Source organism: Chiloscyllium plagiosum, chromosome 2 (genome assembly GCF_004010195.1).
Source record: "Chiloscyllium plagiosum isolate BGI_BamShark_2017 chromosome 2, ASM401019v2, whole genome shotgun sequence".
Taxonomy (NCBI): domain Eukaryota; kingdom Metazoa; phylum Chordata; class Chondrichthyes; order Orectolobiformes; family Hemiscylliidae; genus Chiloscyllium; species Chiloscyllium plagiosum.
Window position 1 is genome coordinate 45,622,662 of NC_057711.1, and position 10,856 is coordinate 45,633,517.

At 39.4% G+C, this 10,856-nt stretch overlaps 1 long non-coding RNA gene across 1 annotated transcript; it reads left to right on the forward strand.

Moving 5' to 3' along the window:
- The first annotated feature begins 1,366 nt into the window (after nucleotides 1-1,366).
- Nucleotides 1,367-10,301, forward strand: LOC122559419. The gene is made up of 2 exons (XR_006314427.1): nucleotides 1,367-6,526; nucleotides 10,060-10,301. It is a non-coding gene; the product is annotated as an uncharacterized LOC122559419 (long non-coding RNA).
- Nucleotides 10,302-10,856: the final 555 nt, after the last annotated feature.

A 10,856-nucleotide genomic window follows, 5' to 3' on the forward strand; every position in this document is an offset into this window, starting at 1 on the left:
TTATAATTTTGATATTCGACTTATTACTCATCTAATGTCACGTGCTGTATCACATTAACACGTAGACGTTAACCTTTACTTTAAATGGCATAGTGCTCAGGAATACGCAAATGCACTGCTTGAGTGTTTTAACTTTCAACTGTTTTCCTACGCGCCATTTGATCTATTCATTTTAGAAATGAGAAAAATAACGTCGTGTTGTGTTATGGTTTCAGTTATGGAAGTATCGCAGCAAACATTGAATATTTGGATTATTTAACTTATACTGCATTCATAATGTTTTGGATCCTTCTTTAGAAGAACTTAAAATGCTTGATCTACTTAATGATTCTCTTTCTGGAAGTTGAGTTTATACGGATGTATTTATATACATGCATGCAACCATATTTGTATACAAGCACGTTAAGAAAGACTAACAGCATATAAATAAACTCCACCAGGTTGTTGTCACAGCAGTGTGGGGCGTGTTTATGTTACCAGTAGTACCACAGTTTGATTTGTATCGTTTTCCAGGATGCAATGTGTACTATTATGGATAGGCCTGAATATCACACTTCCACTTACTGAAGACAGGTAACAAGATTGTTTGTTGTGACGTAATTACACAAGCCTCAAATCACGGGAATTACACAAAACTGATTTATCATAAAGAAATGCTCAATGTTTCATTGATTGAGGAGTTACTAGTGATCTGGTGTAGCAAATCATACACTTCATTCGCAGTGGAATTTCCCAAGAAGTCCAAATGTCCAACAAAGATATTTCAATATTATGTGATTGTGAAATTGCAAAGCTCGACAAAAGAATCCACATTCCCCACCCCTGTCCTAAAATAACTCATGCGTTGAACACACATTGTGAATGTATTTGTTTCTTTTTTTTAATCAGTTCTTGTTTTGACTACTCAGACAAATTTATCAAATCGTTCTGGCGCCTCCCAGGCACATTCTGCAATTGACCTAAAAGGTAGCTGTTGTTTTAAGTTATTTAACGTTTGGAAGGAGTTGGAATCGTGTAATATAAACACATTACTAAGCACGTTACATATCAAACTAGATGTTTATATTTCAAAGTACTATATTTTAAAGTCACAAAACATGAAATTCAAACATGAACTGAATCTCGTTTGAAGAAATGAATTCATGACTGGATTGTAAGTACCAATGTTAATTTTAGCAATTTGAAAAACACGGAATACAAAACAATAAATAAGGAGCAAGCAGCTGCTTTGCAATAGACGCCTGCCGACTCTTATGGAACGTGTACGCGCTCGCGCTGCTTCGCGGGCACACGCAAACACGCGCACACACGCTCGTCCTTGCTTGACTCACGAGCCGTCGCCAGGGAAACAGCCAATGAGCGGCGGCGACCGCCAGCCGGCCGGCTGTTCCCGCGCCAGTGGCACGAGCGCGGCGGCGCTGGGCTGAATGCAGGGCTAATTAACCGGAGCAATGCAGCTGTGCTCACATCAGGCCCAAGCAACAGCAATTAAAGAGAGAGCAGCAGCGGCGGCAGCAGCAGCAGCAAACTGTCATCCTTCACTCACAACACCTCGACTGAGCCGATGGCACGTTATTAACAGTTAAACAAGTTCAAATTCACGACCAGAGAATCCATGACGAGAGTTTCACACATTTACGGGTGGGTGGGATTACTCTAACCCCAATTAAAGCATACTCTGAAAAAACCTTTGCTGAAATATGTTCAAAGAATTCCTTCGTTCTGATACTTATTGATCTGATTTGCTTCCAGGAAGAAACTAAAGTAATTATTCTAAACGCTGTCCGCTTTTGCGAAAAATAAAGCATTTATACCATTCCAGATATTCATAAAACAGAGCAGAAGTGTCTATGTCCAGAAGCCAGATTACATTCTTGCCGGAGAGCGCGTGAAACTATCATTGCTTGAAAAAAAAGGTTCACTTTCAACTAAAATCTACAGGATTTGAAACAAATTTCTCATGAAATGTATCTCCCCATTCTTCATTACCACACTCAAAGGACACAATGCTTTCCAATCCAGCATATGTGTAAGGCTCCATTTTTTTCTGGCTAGAAAATAACTTTCCAAAATAATGATGCAGCGGGACTCCATACTGATTCAATGTCATAGCTATGCCCGTAAAGTACAAATACAGAACATAAGGTCCTTGGGTATTGTTATACCTACTTGAAACCATTATCATCCTGTCCACTACCAAGATCAATTTAATTAAAGACTGATTCAAAATTTCAGAACATCAAACATAATAGAAGTGAAACCATCTGTGGGAAGTCTAAGATGTCCCCGTAGGTTAAAATTGGCATCTCACGTTAGAATGGTTCATGTCACTATGTTTTAATGGGCAACAAACATTTGCCAATATATAAACTCTAGCACAGGGGTCATGTAGTGCAAAGGTAATGCCTCTACATTTGGACCAGAGGTCCAGTTCTAATACCCAGCTGACATGAAAAAAGGACAGAACATCTCCAAACAGGTTGTTTTTCTTTTAATTCTCCTATTATGTTCACCTTACGCAAATCCACTGTAGTATGATACCAATCGGGTTCTTCAAATTAAACAAGATTTTCTGGACCCTTCAGAAGATATTTTACATTTTTTCGTCTATTCTATGTTTGTCTTTTTATAACATCTGAGGGCAAGGCGAAGGGAAGGGATGGGGTCTATCTCTATCAGAAAGTTCGTGTAATTAAAAAAAAAATGTTGAATATACGATTATGTTTATCTTCTTGTCTCCAAACAAAATACAAAACTTTGATTTTTAAATCAAAATATGCAAATCCATCCTCACCACAGTATCCAAAACAGTCTTTAAAGGCAAAGTATCTGAATTATAAATTCGATAACCAAGTCTCTAGCTGACAATACAAAATAAAAATATTACTATTACATTCGAGTTTTTAATGCCGTACTAAATAGACATCAAAACAATGCCCCCATCCCACCGCTCATTTACTGGAAACTTTAAAATTATTTATCTTCTTATAGGAATTTGTGGAAATATCAAAACTAAATTTAGGGCAGATATTTGTAGACTGCATTTTTTTTTCGTGTGCTGACATTTAGTACTGACCCAGTAGGGAAACAATGCCACCATTCATAGCACTAGACGTAGATTTCAATCGACTTAAGCGGGCACAATGAGATGTGGTCATTCAATGGTTACCCATATTGTGTTCTCAAATTTTCTCTCAGCCAAAGTATAATGACTCGGTATTGTATGGGTGCTTAGACAAGGGCTCCAAACAAGAGACACTAGTTTTGTCTGACGGTGTGAGAAAGTCGTGAAGGGATCCTTTCTTCCAGATGGTGTTAAATTCAGCTGCCTTTTTAACATTGGCCTTGCACAGCAATCTGCTGCTCCCTTGCCACAAAAGAGGATCTCTGGTTCCCACTAGTTAACATGCACACTCACGCAGACTTCAAATTTCCTCCAACTTGTTTTCACTGGGTATTGATATATGTATTTGTAGACTGCGTTCTAAAATACAGATGTAACACCACATTGTATTTTGTCAACTCTGTTCTGGAAAACTTATATTGCTTTGACTATGTTCCAGAAATTATAACCATAAGTCACTTAGTAACAATAATCTAAACAATTTTATGGATAAATTACTCTAACGAACCCTTGTATATTTCTTTTGTGTGTTTCAATAGTTGAAGGCCATTGTTTCTCATTGCAGTAAGCCCAGTTACAAAACAGCTGTTCATTAAAATATTCTTCCTAAAATATTTACGTAAAAGCAAAGCACTGAGAGTGAACTGTTCACTAACAGTGAACATTCTTCACTGAGAAGAAACTTGCAGAGACCATTGTTATGCCTAACATCAGAATTCAATCGTTTTCAATTTAGCAGTAAATGCTTTGAAACACACCAACCGTTTGGACGAACATTTAAGAGTGCAATTTCCCATGTCACCTTATTGTTTAGACGGAATCTTCCTTATTCTCAAAAGGAAAGAAATGTGTACTTTGTAATGCTAATTTTTTAAAACAAACAGGCTTTAGGTTAACAGCAGTTAGTGGTTACAGCACCATTGAATCATACAGTAAACACCACACTCATTTACACTTTTACAATGCAAACGTTGTTTGTCCTAAACAATGAATTTAAGCAAACAGGCAAGTGTCACGGATGGCTATTACAGTAATAAAGGTTAAGCAGGCGTGTGCCAGACTGCTCGCCACTAAACAACATCTAACGGGAATTGAGTAAATAAAAGACAGTAGCAAGGTTCATAGCTTGCCAGTCCCCAAACCCGGTTAGCCTGTTGGGATACAATAGGCTGCTATTAAGTGAAACTATTGTCCACTTGGTAAGATTACACTCCTTAAGTTCCAGGGGCCAGAATATACGGTGATCCCAGGAGGGAGGGCACAAGCTGACGTGCTGAGGGATGTGGGTGGGAAATGCCATCACATTTGTTTTAGAGATAGAGAGCTGCACTTGACAGTTTCTCGCTCCTCCATAGCCCACCAACAACCCCCACCCCCAATCCAGCTGCCTGTCAGCGGTTGGGCTCGGGCACGACATTGCCACTCGTTCCCCCCTCCCCCGCCCCCGAGCGTGGGAAGCGGAGCGGCCAGCCGTTCACATCTCCTGAACTCCGTTTAACGGAAGCAATTAGGCGCAAGCTGCAGACTCTACTCTCTCCCCATCCCCAGCCCCCGCCCTTTCACGCCTGCACACGTCCTAATTATTTTAGTTTGGGATGCCAGCGCTGTTTCCTGGATATATCCGATAATGCTGAAAAAAGAAACAAAAAGTGGCCACGTGGGTAGTCATCAGGACGACGTGCTTTCGTATCCTTCATTAAATGTCAGTTTAATTTCCAAGGCTAGACGCAGAGTAAGACACTTTTGTTTTTTTTACAGTTTGACAAGAGGGAGGTTCCCGCCGCGTCTTTCTGCTTTATTGCCTTCCTCAAGGAAACCGAGCTGGAAGAGCAAACCTTCTTTGCTTTCTGAATTTTAAAATAATAACGATCAGATCTACACCTAGCGATTGAAACTCGGCTGTCCTCTATTCCGTCGCCTATATGTTTATTTACGTAAACACTTTTGGCGAGCCGATTAAAACGTATTTGGCTTTCTTTCTTGGGGAGACATGTGACTACAAACGTTCCCATGAATGCATCTTATACAAGTTCTGCCACATGTTCCAGAGTAAAATGCTCGCCTGGTGATATTTTCACAACCGATCGACTAAAATCTCCCCCGAGACCTCTTCCGATTTAAAACTTTTAATCCCATTCGCTTTCCCAATTCTAAGAAACCCTCCGACTTTCACGCAGCGAGATATCCAAATAAATACTGGAGAGGTGATTCTTAAATCGAAAACAATTTCCATTTTCTCTAGGACAGTTTAATATTTCAGGTACAAAGTTGAGACACCAGTTTCAGTCATATTCTTTTTAACAACTATGCAAGTCTAATTATTGCAAAACGTTCAGACCATGCGTACCAGAGGGCACTTATTTAACCCTTGCGTTGGAGTTAACTTGCATCCACTAATACTTCCGTCACCATCAGCACGAATACCTTTATTAAGGATTTTTTATATTGATACTGTAGACATACCACCGGTTTAACTTTCTAAGTGTTTAGCACCCGACGATATTTAAGGGGGGCGGTTGGGGGGTAGGATGTACGATTCCATGATTCATCCTTTTCTCGGAAGCGCCACGAAGATCCTAGAAGCAGTTTTTACTTTCGGTTATCTAGCTTTATGACGGTCAAATACACTCATACAGCTAGATAACCAAAGATAACAACTAACTTCCTCAATCCTTGCGTTTGCGGATGCCTTCCACTCTCTTTACACTCGCAGTACCTGAAGTCTGCAATAGATCTCGCCATGTTCACATTCTCAACCTTTTTTTTCCCCACATAAATTACTTCTCGGCCCAGAGATACTCATCTGCTCACTGGCACTGAGAGGGTGCATCGTCCCTCGAAGTTTTTGGTCAACTTCCACAGAACTTAATATTCAACATTAGCACTCCAGGTATTAATATCAAGAGGACGGGTGGGGGGTAAAAGCAACCCCATCGGCGGTTTAGTCTCGATATGATCTGGACAGAGTTAAGAGTGAGGTGCATCTATCCGTCCACAGGCCTCTATTTGCATTGTAAATCGCTTCATTCTCACAAAGACTGCATGAAGACGTTGAGCCCACAGCACTTATCCAAAGCGGCCACATCGCGTCAATGTTTTCTCTTGGCTAATTCCGTGGTGGAAACGGGCACAGCGAGCCGGGAGAGCGGGCAATGCGGTCGCCCCCCTCAGCTGCTGCCGATCCCGATCTGTTCTAATGGCAGCGGCGGGCGGTTGCTGAGAGATTTGGAGAGCGGTTTCCCCCCCCGTCAGAGCTGGCGGAGCTGGGAAAGCTAGGAGCTGCCGCACCATTGCCGCTGCTACCAGGGGTCTGAAGACGGATCAGGGCCATCATTGGGATTGCGGTGCCGAAATCTGGACCAACCCGGCGAGGTCAAAGGTCCCGGACCGCGGGAGACCAAGGTAATGATGATGTCATGAGAAATTTCAAGTACACGTTTATTGATATGCATGGCCGATCAGTCGTCAGCTCCCGCCGCAAACAAAGGGACTCCAAGCCCCCCACCCCCCTCAACACCTTTATTTTGTCGCCAGATCTAAAATAGCTGCGGCCCTTTTGCTCTCCTTCCAGCAAATAATGTGTGGCCAATCCTAGCTCTGGACGAGTCTGTCCTTCTTTGGATAGATGAAAGCTTCTCTGCTCGGGGTAACGTCCTTCAATTTCTGTGCCCTCGCACGGTTGCTACGAGGCATTTTGCCACTGCTTTAACAAAAACAGGGCCTTGCTGTTCGGGGGAACTGGAGATCAGAGCTCGCTACGCAGTGAGTCCATGTATGAATACGCAAACAATTTGCTCGGGCTGTTTGTTTGGTTTTTTAAAATCGCTTCCCATCGTAGTCAAATGCTGTCTGGCACCGGGATTCTTCAATTAAAATGAATTGGATAATCGCCAGTGTGCAATGAGACCAGAGATGGAAAGTTCACCGAATGGCTGAATGCTGAGTGTCAGGCGACTCTGGGAACGCGCGGCCGTGTTCTCCTGTTCCATTAGTGTTTGTAGTAAAATATGACATAAGATCTTCACTGCAAGTCTTCTGTGTCATTTTATTTCTCAGATCAGAGGAATGCCATATGAATCGTATTATTCCAATGACTGTAAGTGCCAAAAATTGCCGCTTTACTTGGAATACACGAGGATTTATTTTACAAATGGAGACAATCCGTCATTGAGAAACCTGCAGCCAGAGTTACAGAACATGAATTGACCCCACAATTTCACTCTCTATGCCCCCCCCCCATATATGTGTGTGTGTGTGTGTGTGTGTGTGTATATATATATGTATAAAATTCAGTTGCGTCATATTCGACTCACAGGAGAAAATGGGGCTAATAGAAGAACAATGCAGAATTTCTGCTCCTAGTTATGCCTGATGTTGGCCTGTTACTTTATTCAGCTAGAAACTAACTGTATGGTGTATGTCTGAATATTAAGAGGTAAGATCTGAAAGGTTAGTTTAAGTAGCTGATGGGGTGCAATGTTCCCTTTCACTATACACTATAACAGCCCTTAGTTTTGCAGATTAATTAGATAAGTGTTCAGCAAATTAGTTTATTCAGAGACAGAAGAGATTGTATAAATCTTATGTAAAAATCAAACGACGCCAGTTTATTTTACGTTGCTTCATCAAAAGGACCCTATGTCAGTTATTGAGATCTTTCTAATATGACACCATCAAATCATAATTAAACGATACAATCAACAAGACGACTTTCTAATAGACTAAGCTATCTGTTTTGACCAGGCTTTTAAATTAATAGTTGTGATCATTTCTCCTGTTATGTTGTTTATTCTCCTCTCTAATTTACACTTATGCAAATAAAAAAATATATATTTTGACTATTGCTCACTCAGTACAAACTCTATATTTCAAATGACAATCTTCTCCTTTGAAACAATTACAATTGAAACAACTAATATAGGATTGGCATAGTAACACACCGTGCTTTGTCGGCCTTAATTTCTAATAACAAGACTATGCCAATGTTTAAATTTTTTAGACTTTTCCCCGGATGTCTACGACAGTTATGAAATCAAAAAAGCAACAAATTGGGGAATGAATAAACACAAAAATAAAAAGCAGTCGATAAATGAAACTAAAGTATAATCGTTAGAAATTGTACAACAGACGGAGTCCAATTTTAAGTCTTAATCCCCCATAAAATATCACTGCATTCAAAGAATGAGACAATTACTCGTTTTATCAAAACACACGAAAGGCTTTAAATGACTCAAGCTGTGACGTTACCGTTAGTGCGCAGCAGATAGGTCCATTTTGAATTAAGTGCTGGCTCAGTAACCAGACAACACAACGGAAAGAATTTTTCCATCATAAGGGTCATTTTCATGAAATGACAACATTGTCGCCGTAAAGTGCAACACTGAACATTGAAAGCAGCTAATAGATTGAGTAGTGAGACATAACTGAAGCACCCTAAAATACTGTGGTATTTAAAGAGGTTTAAAATACGATGAACCGAATTGTGTACAAATACCTCAATCCATTTTGACATGCTCTTGGATTTGCTTAACTATGCTCTTAAGCGAATGACAATTGTTCAATTATTGCAATATATAAGGCATGGCAGACTGACGTACAAACAGACAGACAGAAACCTTTCTGTTTTTATTTTCCACTTTGCAGTCGCAAAGGGCCTATTACATGAGTTTAACAGATTACAATTTATGGGTTTCTTACAATCATGAAAAATGAAAACTGAATACCAAAACTGGAAATTTTGTGTATTTTGAATGACACAGAAGACAGTGCAGTAAACTATAGGCAATATTAATTTACCTTGTGCGGCGTCCTCCCAAAATAAATAAATAATTCACGAAGAACACTTGTCACACGATTTTAAATGCATAGGTGTATAATACTATTCAAAGTAATAGACTACTGCAAGTGCTACTAAAACCACTTTTTGTGTTTTTTTAAACTATGGATTGATGCCGATACACAGTTCTGCAGAGGACTGCATTTGGTGTAAATATCAACCTCATCATATCTATCCCAAAGTCTGCAGCACATCGTAAATTAAGACTCATAATCTCTCGAATGCATTAGTTTGAATAGGTGCCAACGTTCGAATGCAAGTGAATCTTTGTCGGAATTTAAATTAGTCCAATTATGTGCTGTTCACTTTTTTTGTGCACGAAGAAGTCATTTCGGTAAATGTAAAATGAGCTGCACCATTTTAGAGGGAAAGTCCTTCAGCACCAACGTCACTGAAATATACTAGTTGCCAAAAATGATTGCAGTAATAATGACTACCTGTCACATGGGTTGGCTCTTACTTGCAGCAGCGTGTTTTAATAGGCATAATAATTAAAGGCAATGGCACTGGCAATAGTGAACGTGACGATTAAACACTCGCGTTCCATTACCAATGTTCCCAATTTCAAACCTGCCAATCTTCTTTTAGTTGCCTTGATACCAAATATACGCCTTTAGCACAATGTAGGTTTAAGATTATTTTATTAAATTGTTATTTTAGCCACTTTTCTATTGAATTTATAATTGAATTAGGAATTTCAAAATGCAAGGTGAAGTCTTAAAATACAGAAATGTTGGTCAAATTTGCCTTAAGGTCGCTTTCTGTACGCCTATTGCGACAACACTTATACAAATCATCCCATCAAAGTGATGTACAGGGACTATTTTAACCAGAAATCTGATAACTCATACCCCACCTTAAAAGACCAAATGACCACAGGTATTATAAACTGAATACATCATAATTGGGTTACAGTGTGGAAAACATTGTCTTAAAGGCAAATTTAACTATATCAATGCAGCAAAACATTGGTTAAAACACATCTTAAAAATATTGCCATAACACAGCGGATAAATGAGTCATATTTTAAATGAAAATGTCATTAGTGGTTTACAGATTGGGACGTGATTGTCATGTCACTGTTGTAATCTTTTTATAGGTTTCCAGATGGATTCAGCGACACTGTATGGCATGGATCTGAACTACCCTCGTGATCTTAAAATAATATAGCGACTACATATGTTAATATTCAGTTTTCATAATTGGCGGCGAATGTACGCATGCACGTGAGCTTTGTGTGATACACTGCAGGGGATACATAGACTTATATTCGACATTTTGCCGCCCTAATTCTGGATTAGATAAATGGATGTAATTAAAGGGAACAGTACTTAGTCATTCGAGGAATCACCTATCTCATTGGAGCTGTGTGTCATGCTTTTGAATAAGCCGCAGACCACTAAAACCAGTCAAAACAGCCATCTTGTATGATAAAAGGCCATTTAATTATAGCTATCTGTAATGCTTTTGCAAAACATTTGACTTGCATTCTGTGCTGATCTGTATTTTTCCATACGCAGAATTTGCATTTTTATCTTACTATTATGGCTGATTGTTGTCATATGCATTTTGAGATGGGTATTCGTCACTATAACTATATCTGCATTGTAAAGTCAATTATTTTAGATACTATAATCTGTTAATACTACCCTACATAACACAATAACAAGACCAGTGCGTCATTAACTAAATGTTTTTATACGGTGAATATGGTATACATTTCACATGCATTTGTACACACGAAGTACTGAATATGTTTTGTTTTACCGTTTTCGTCGGTATTATGTTTCAGAACATGAATGTATCCGGTTTACTTTCAACCTGTAAAATATTCACGAATTAAAAAGATTAGTTGATGCTATTAGAATGTGGATAAATTTGACAAATGCTTCAATA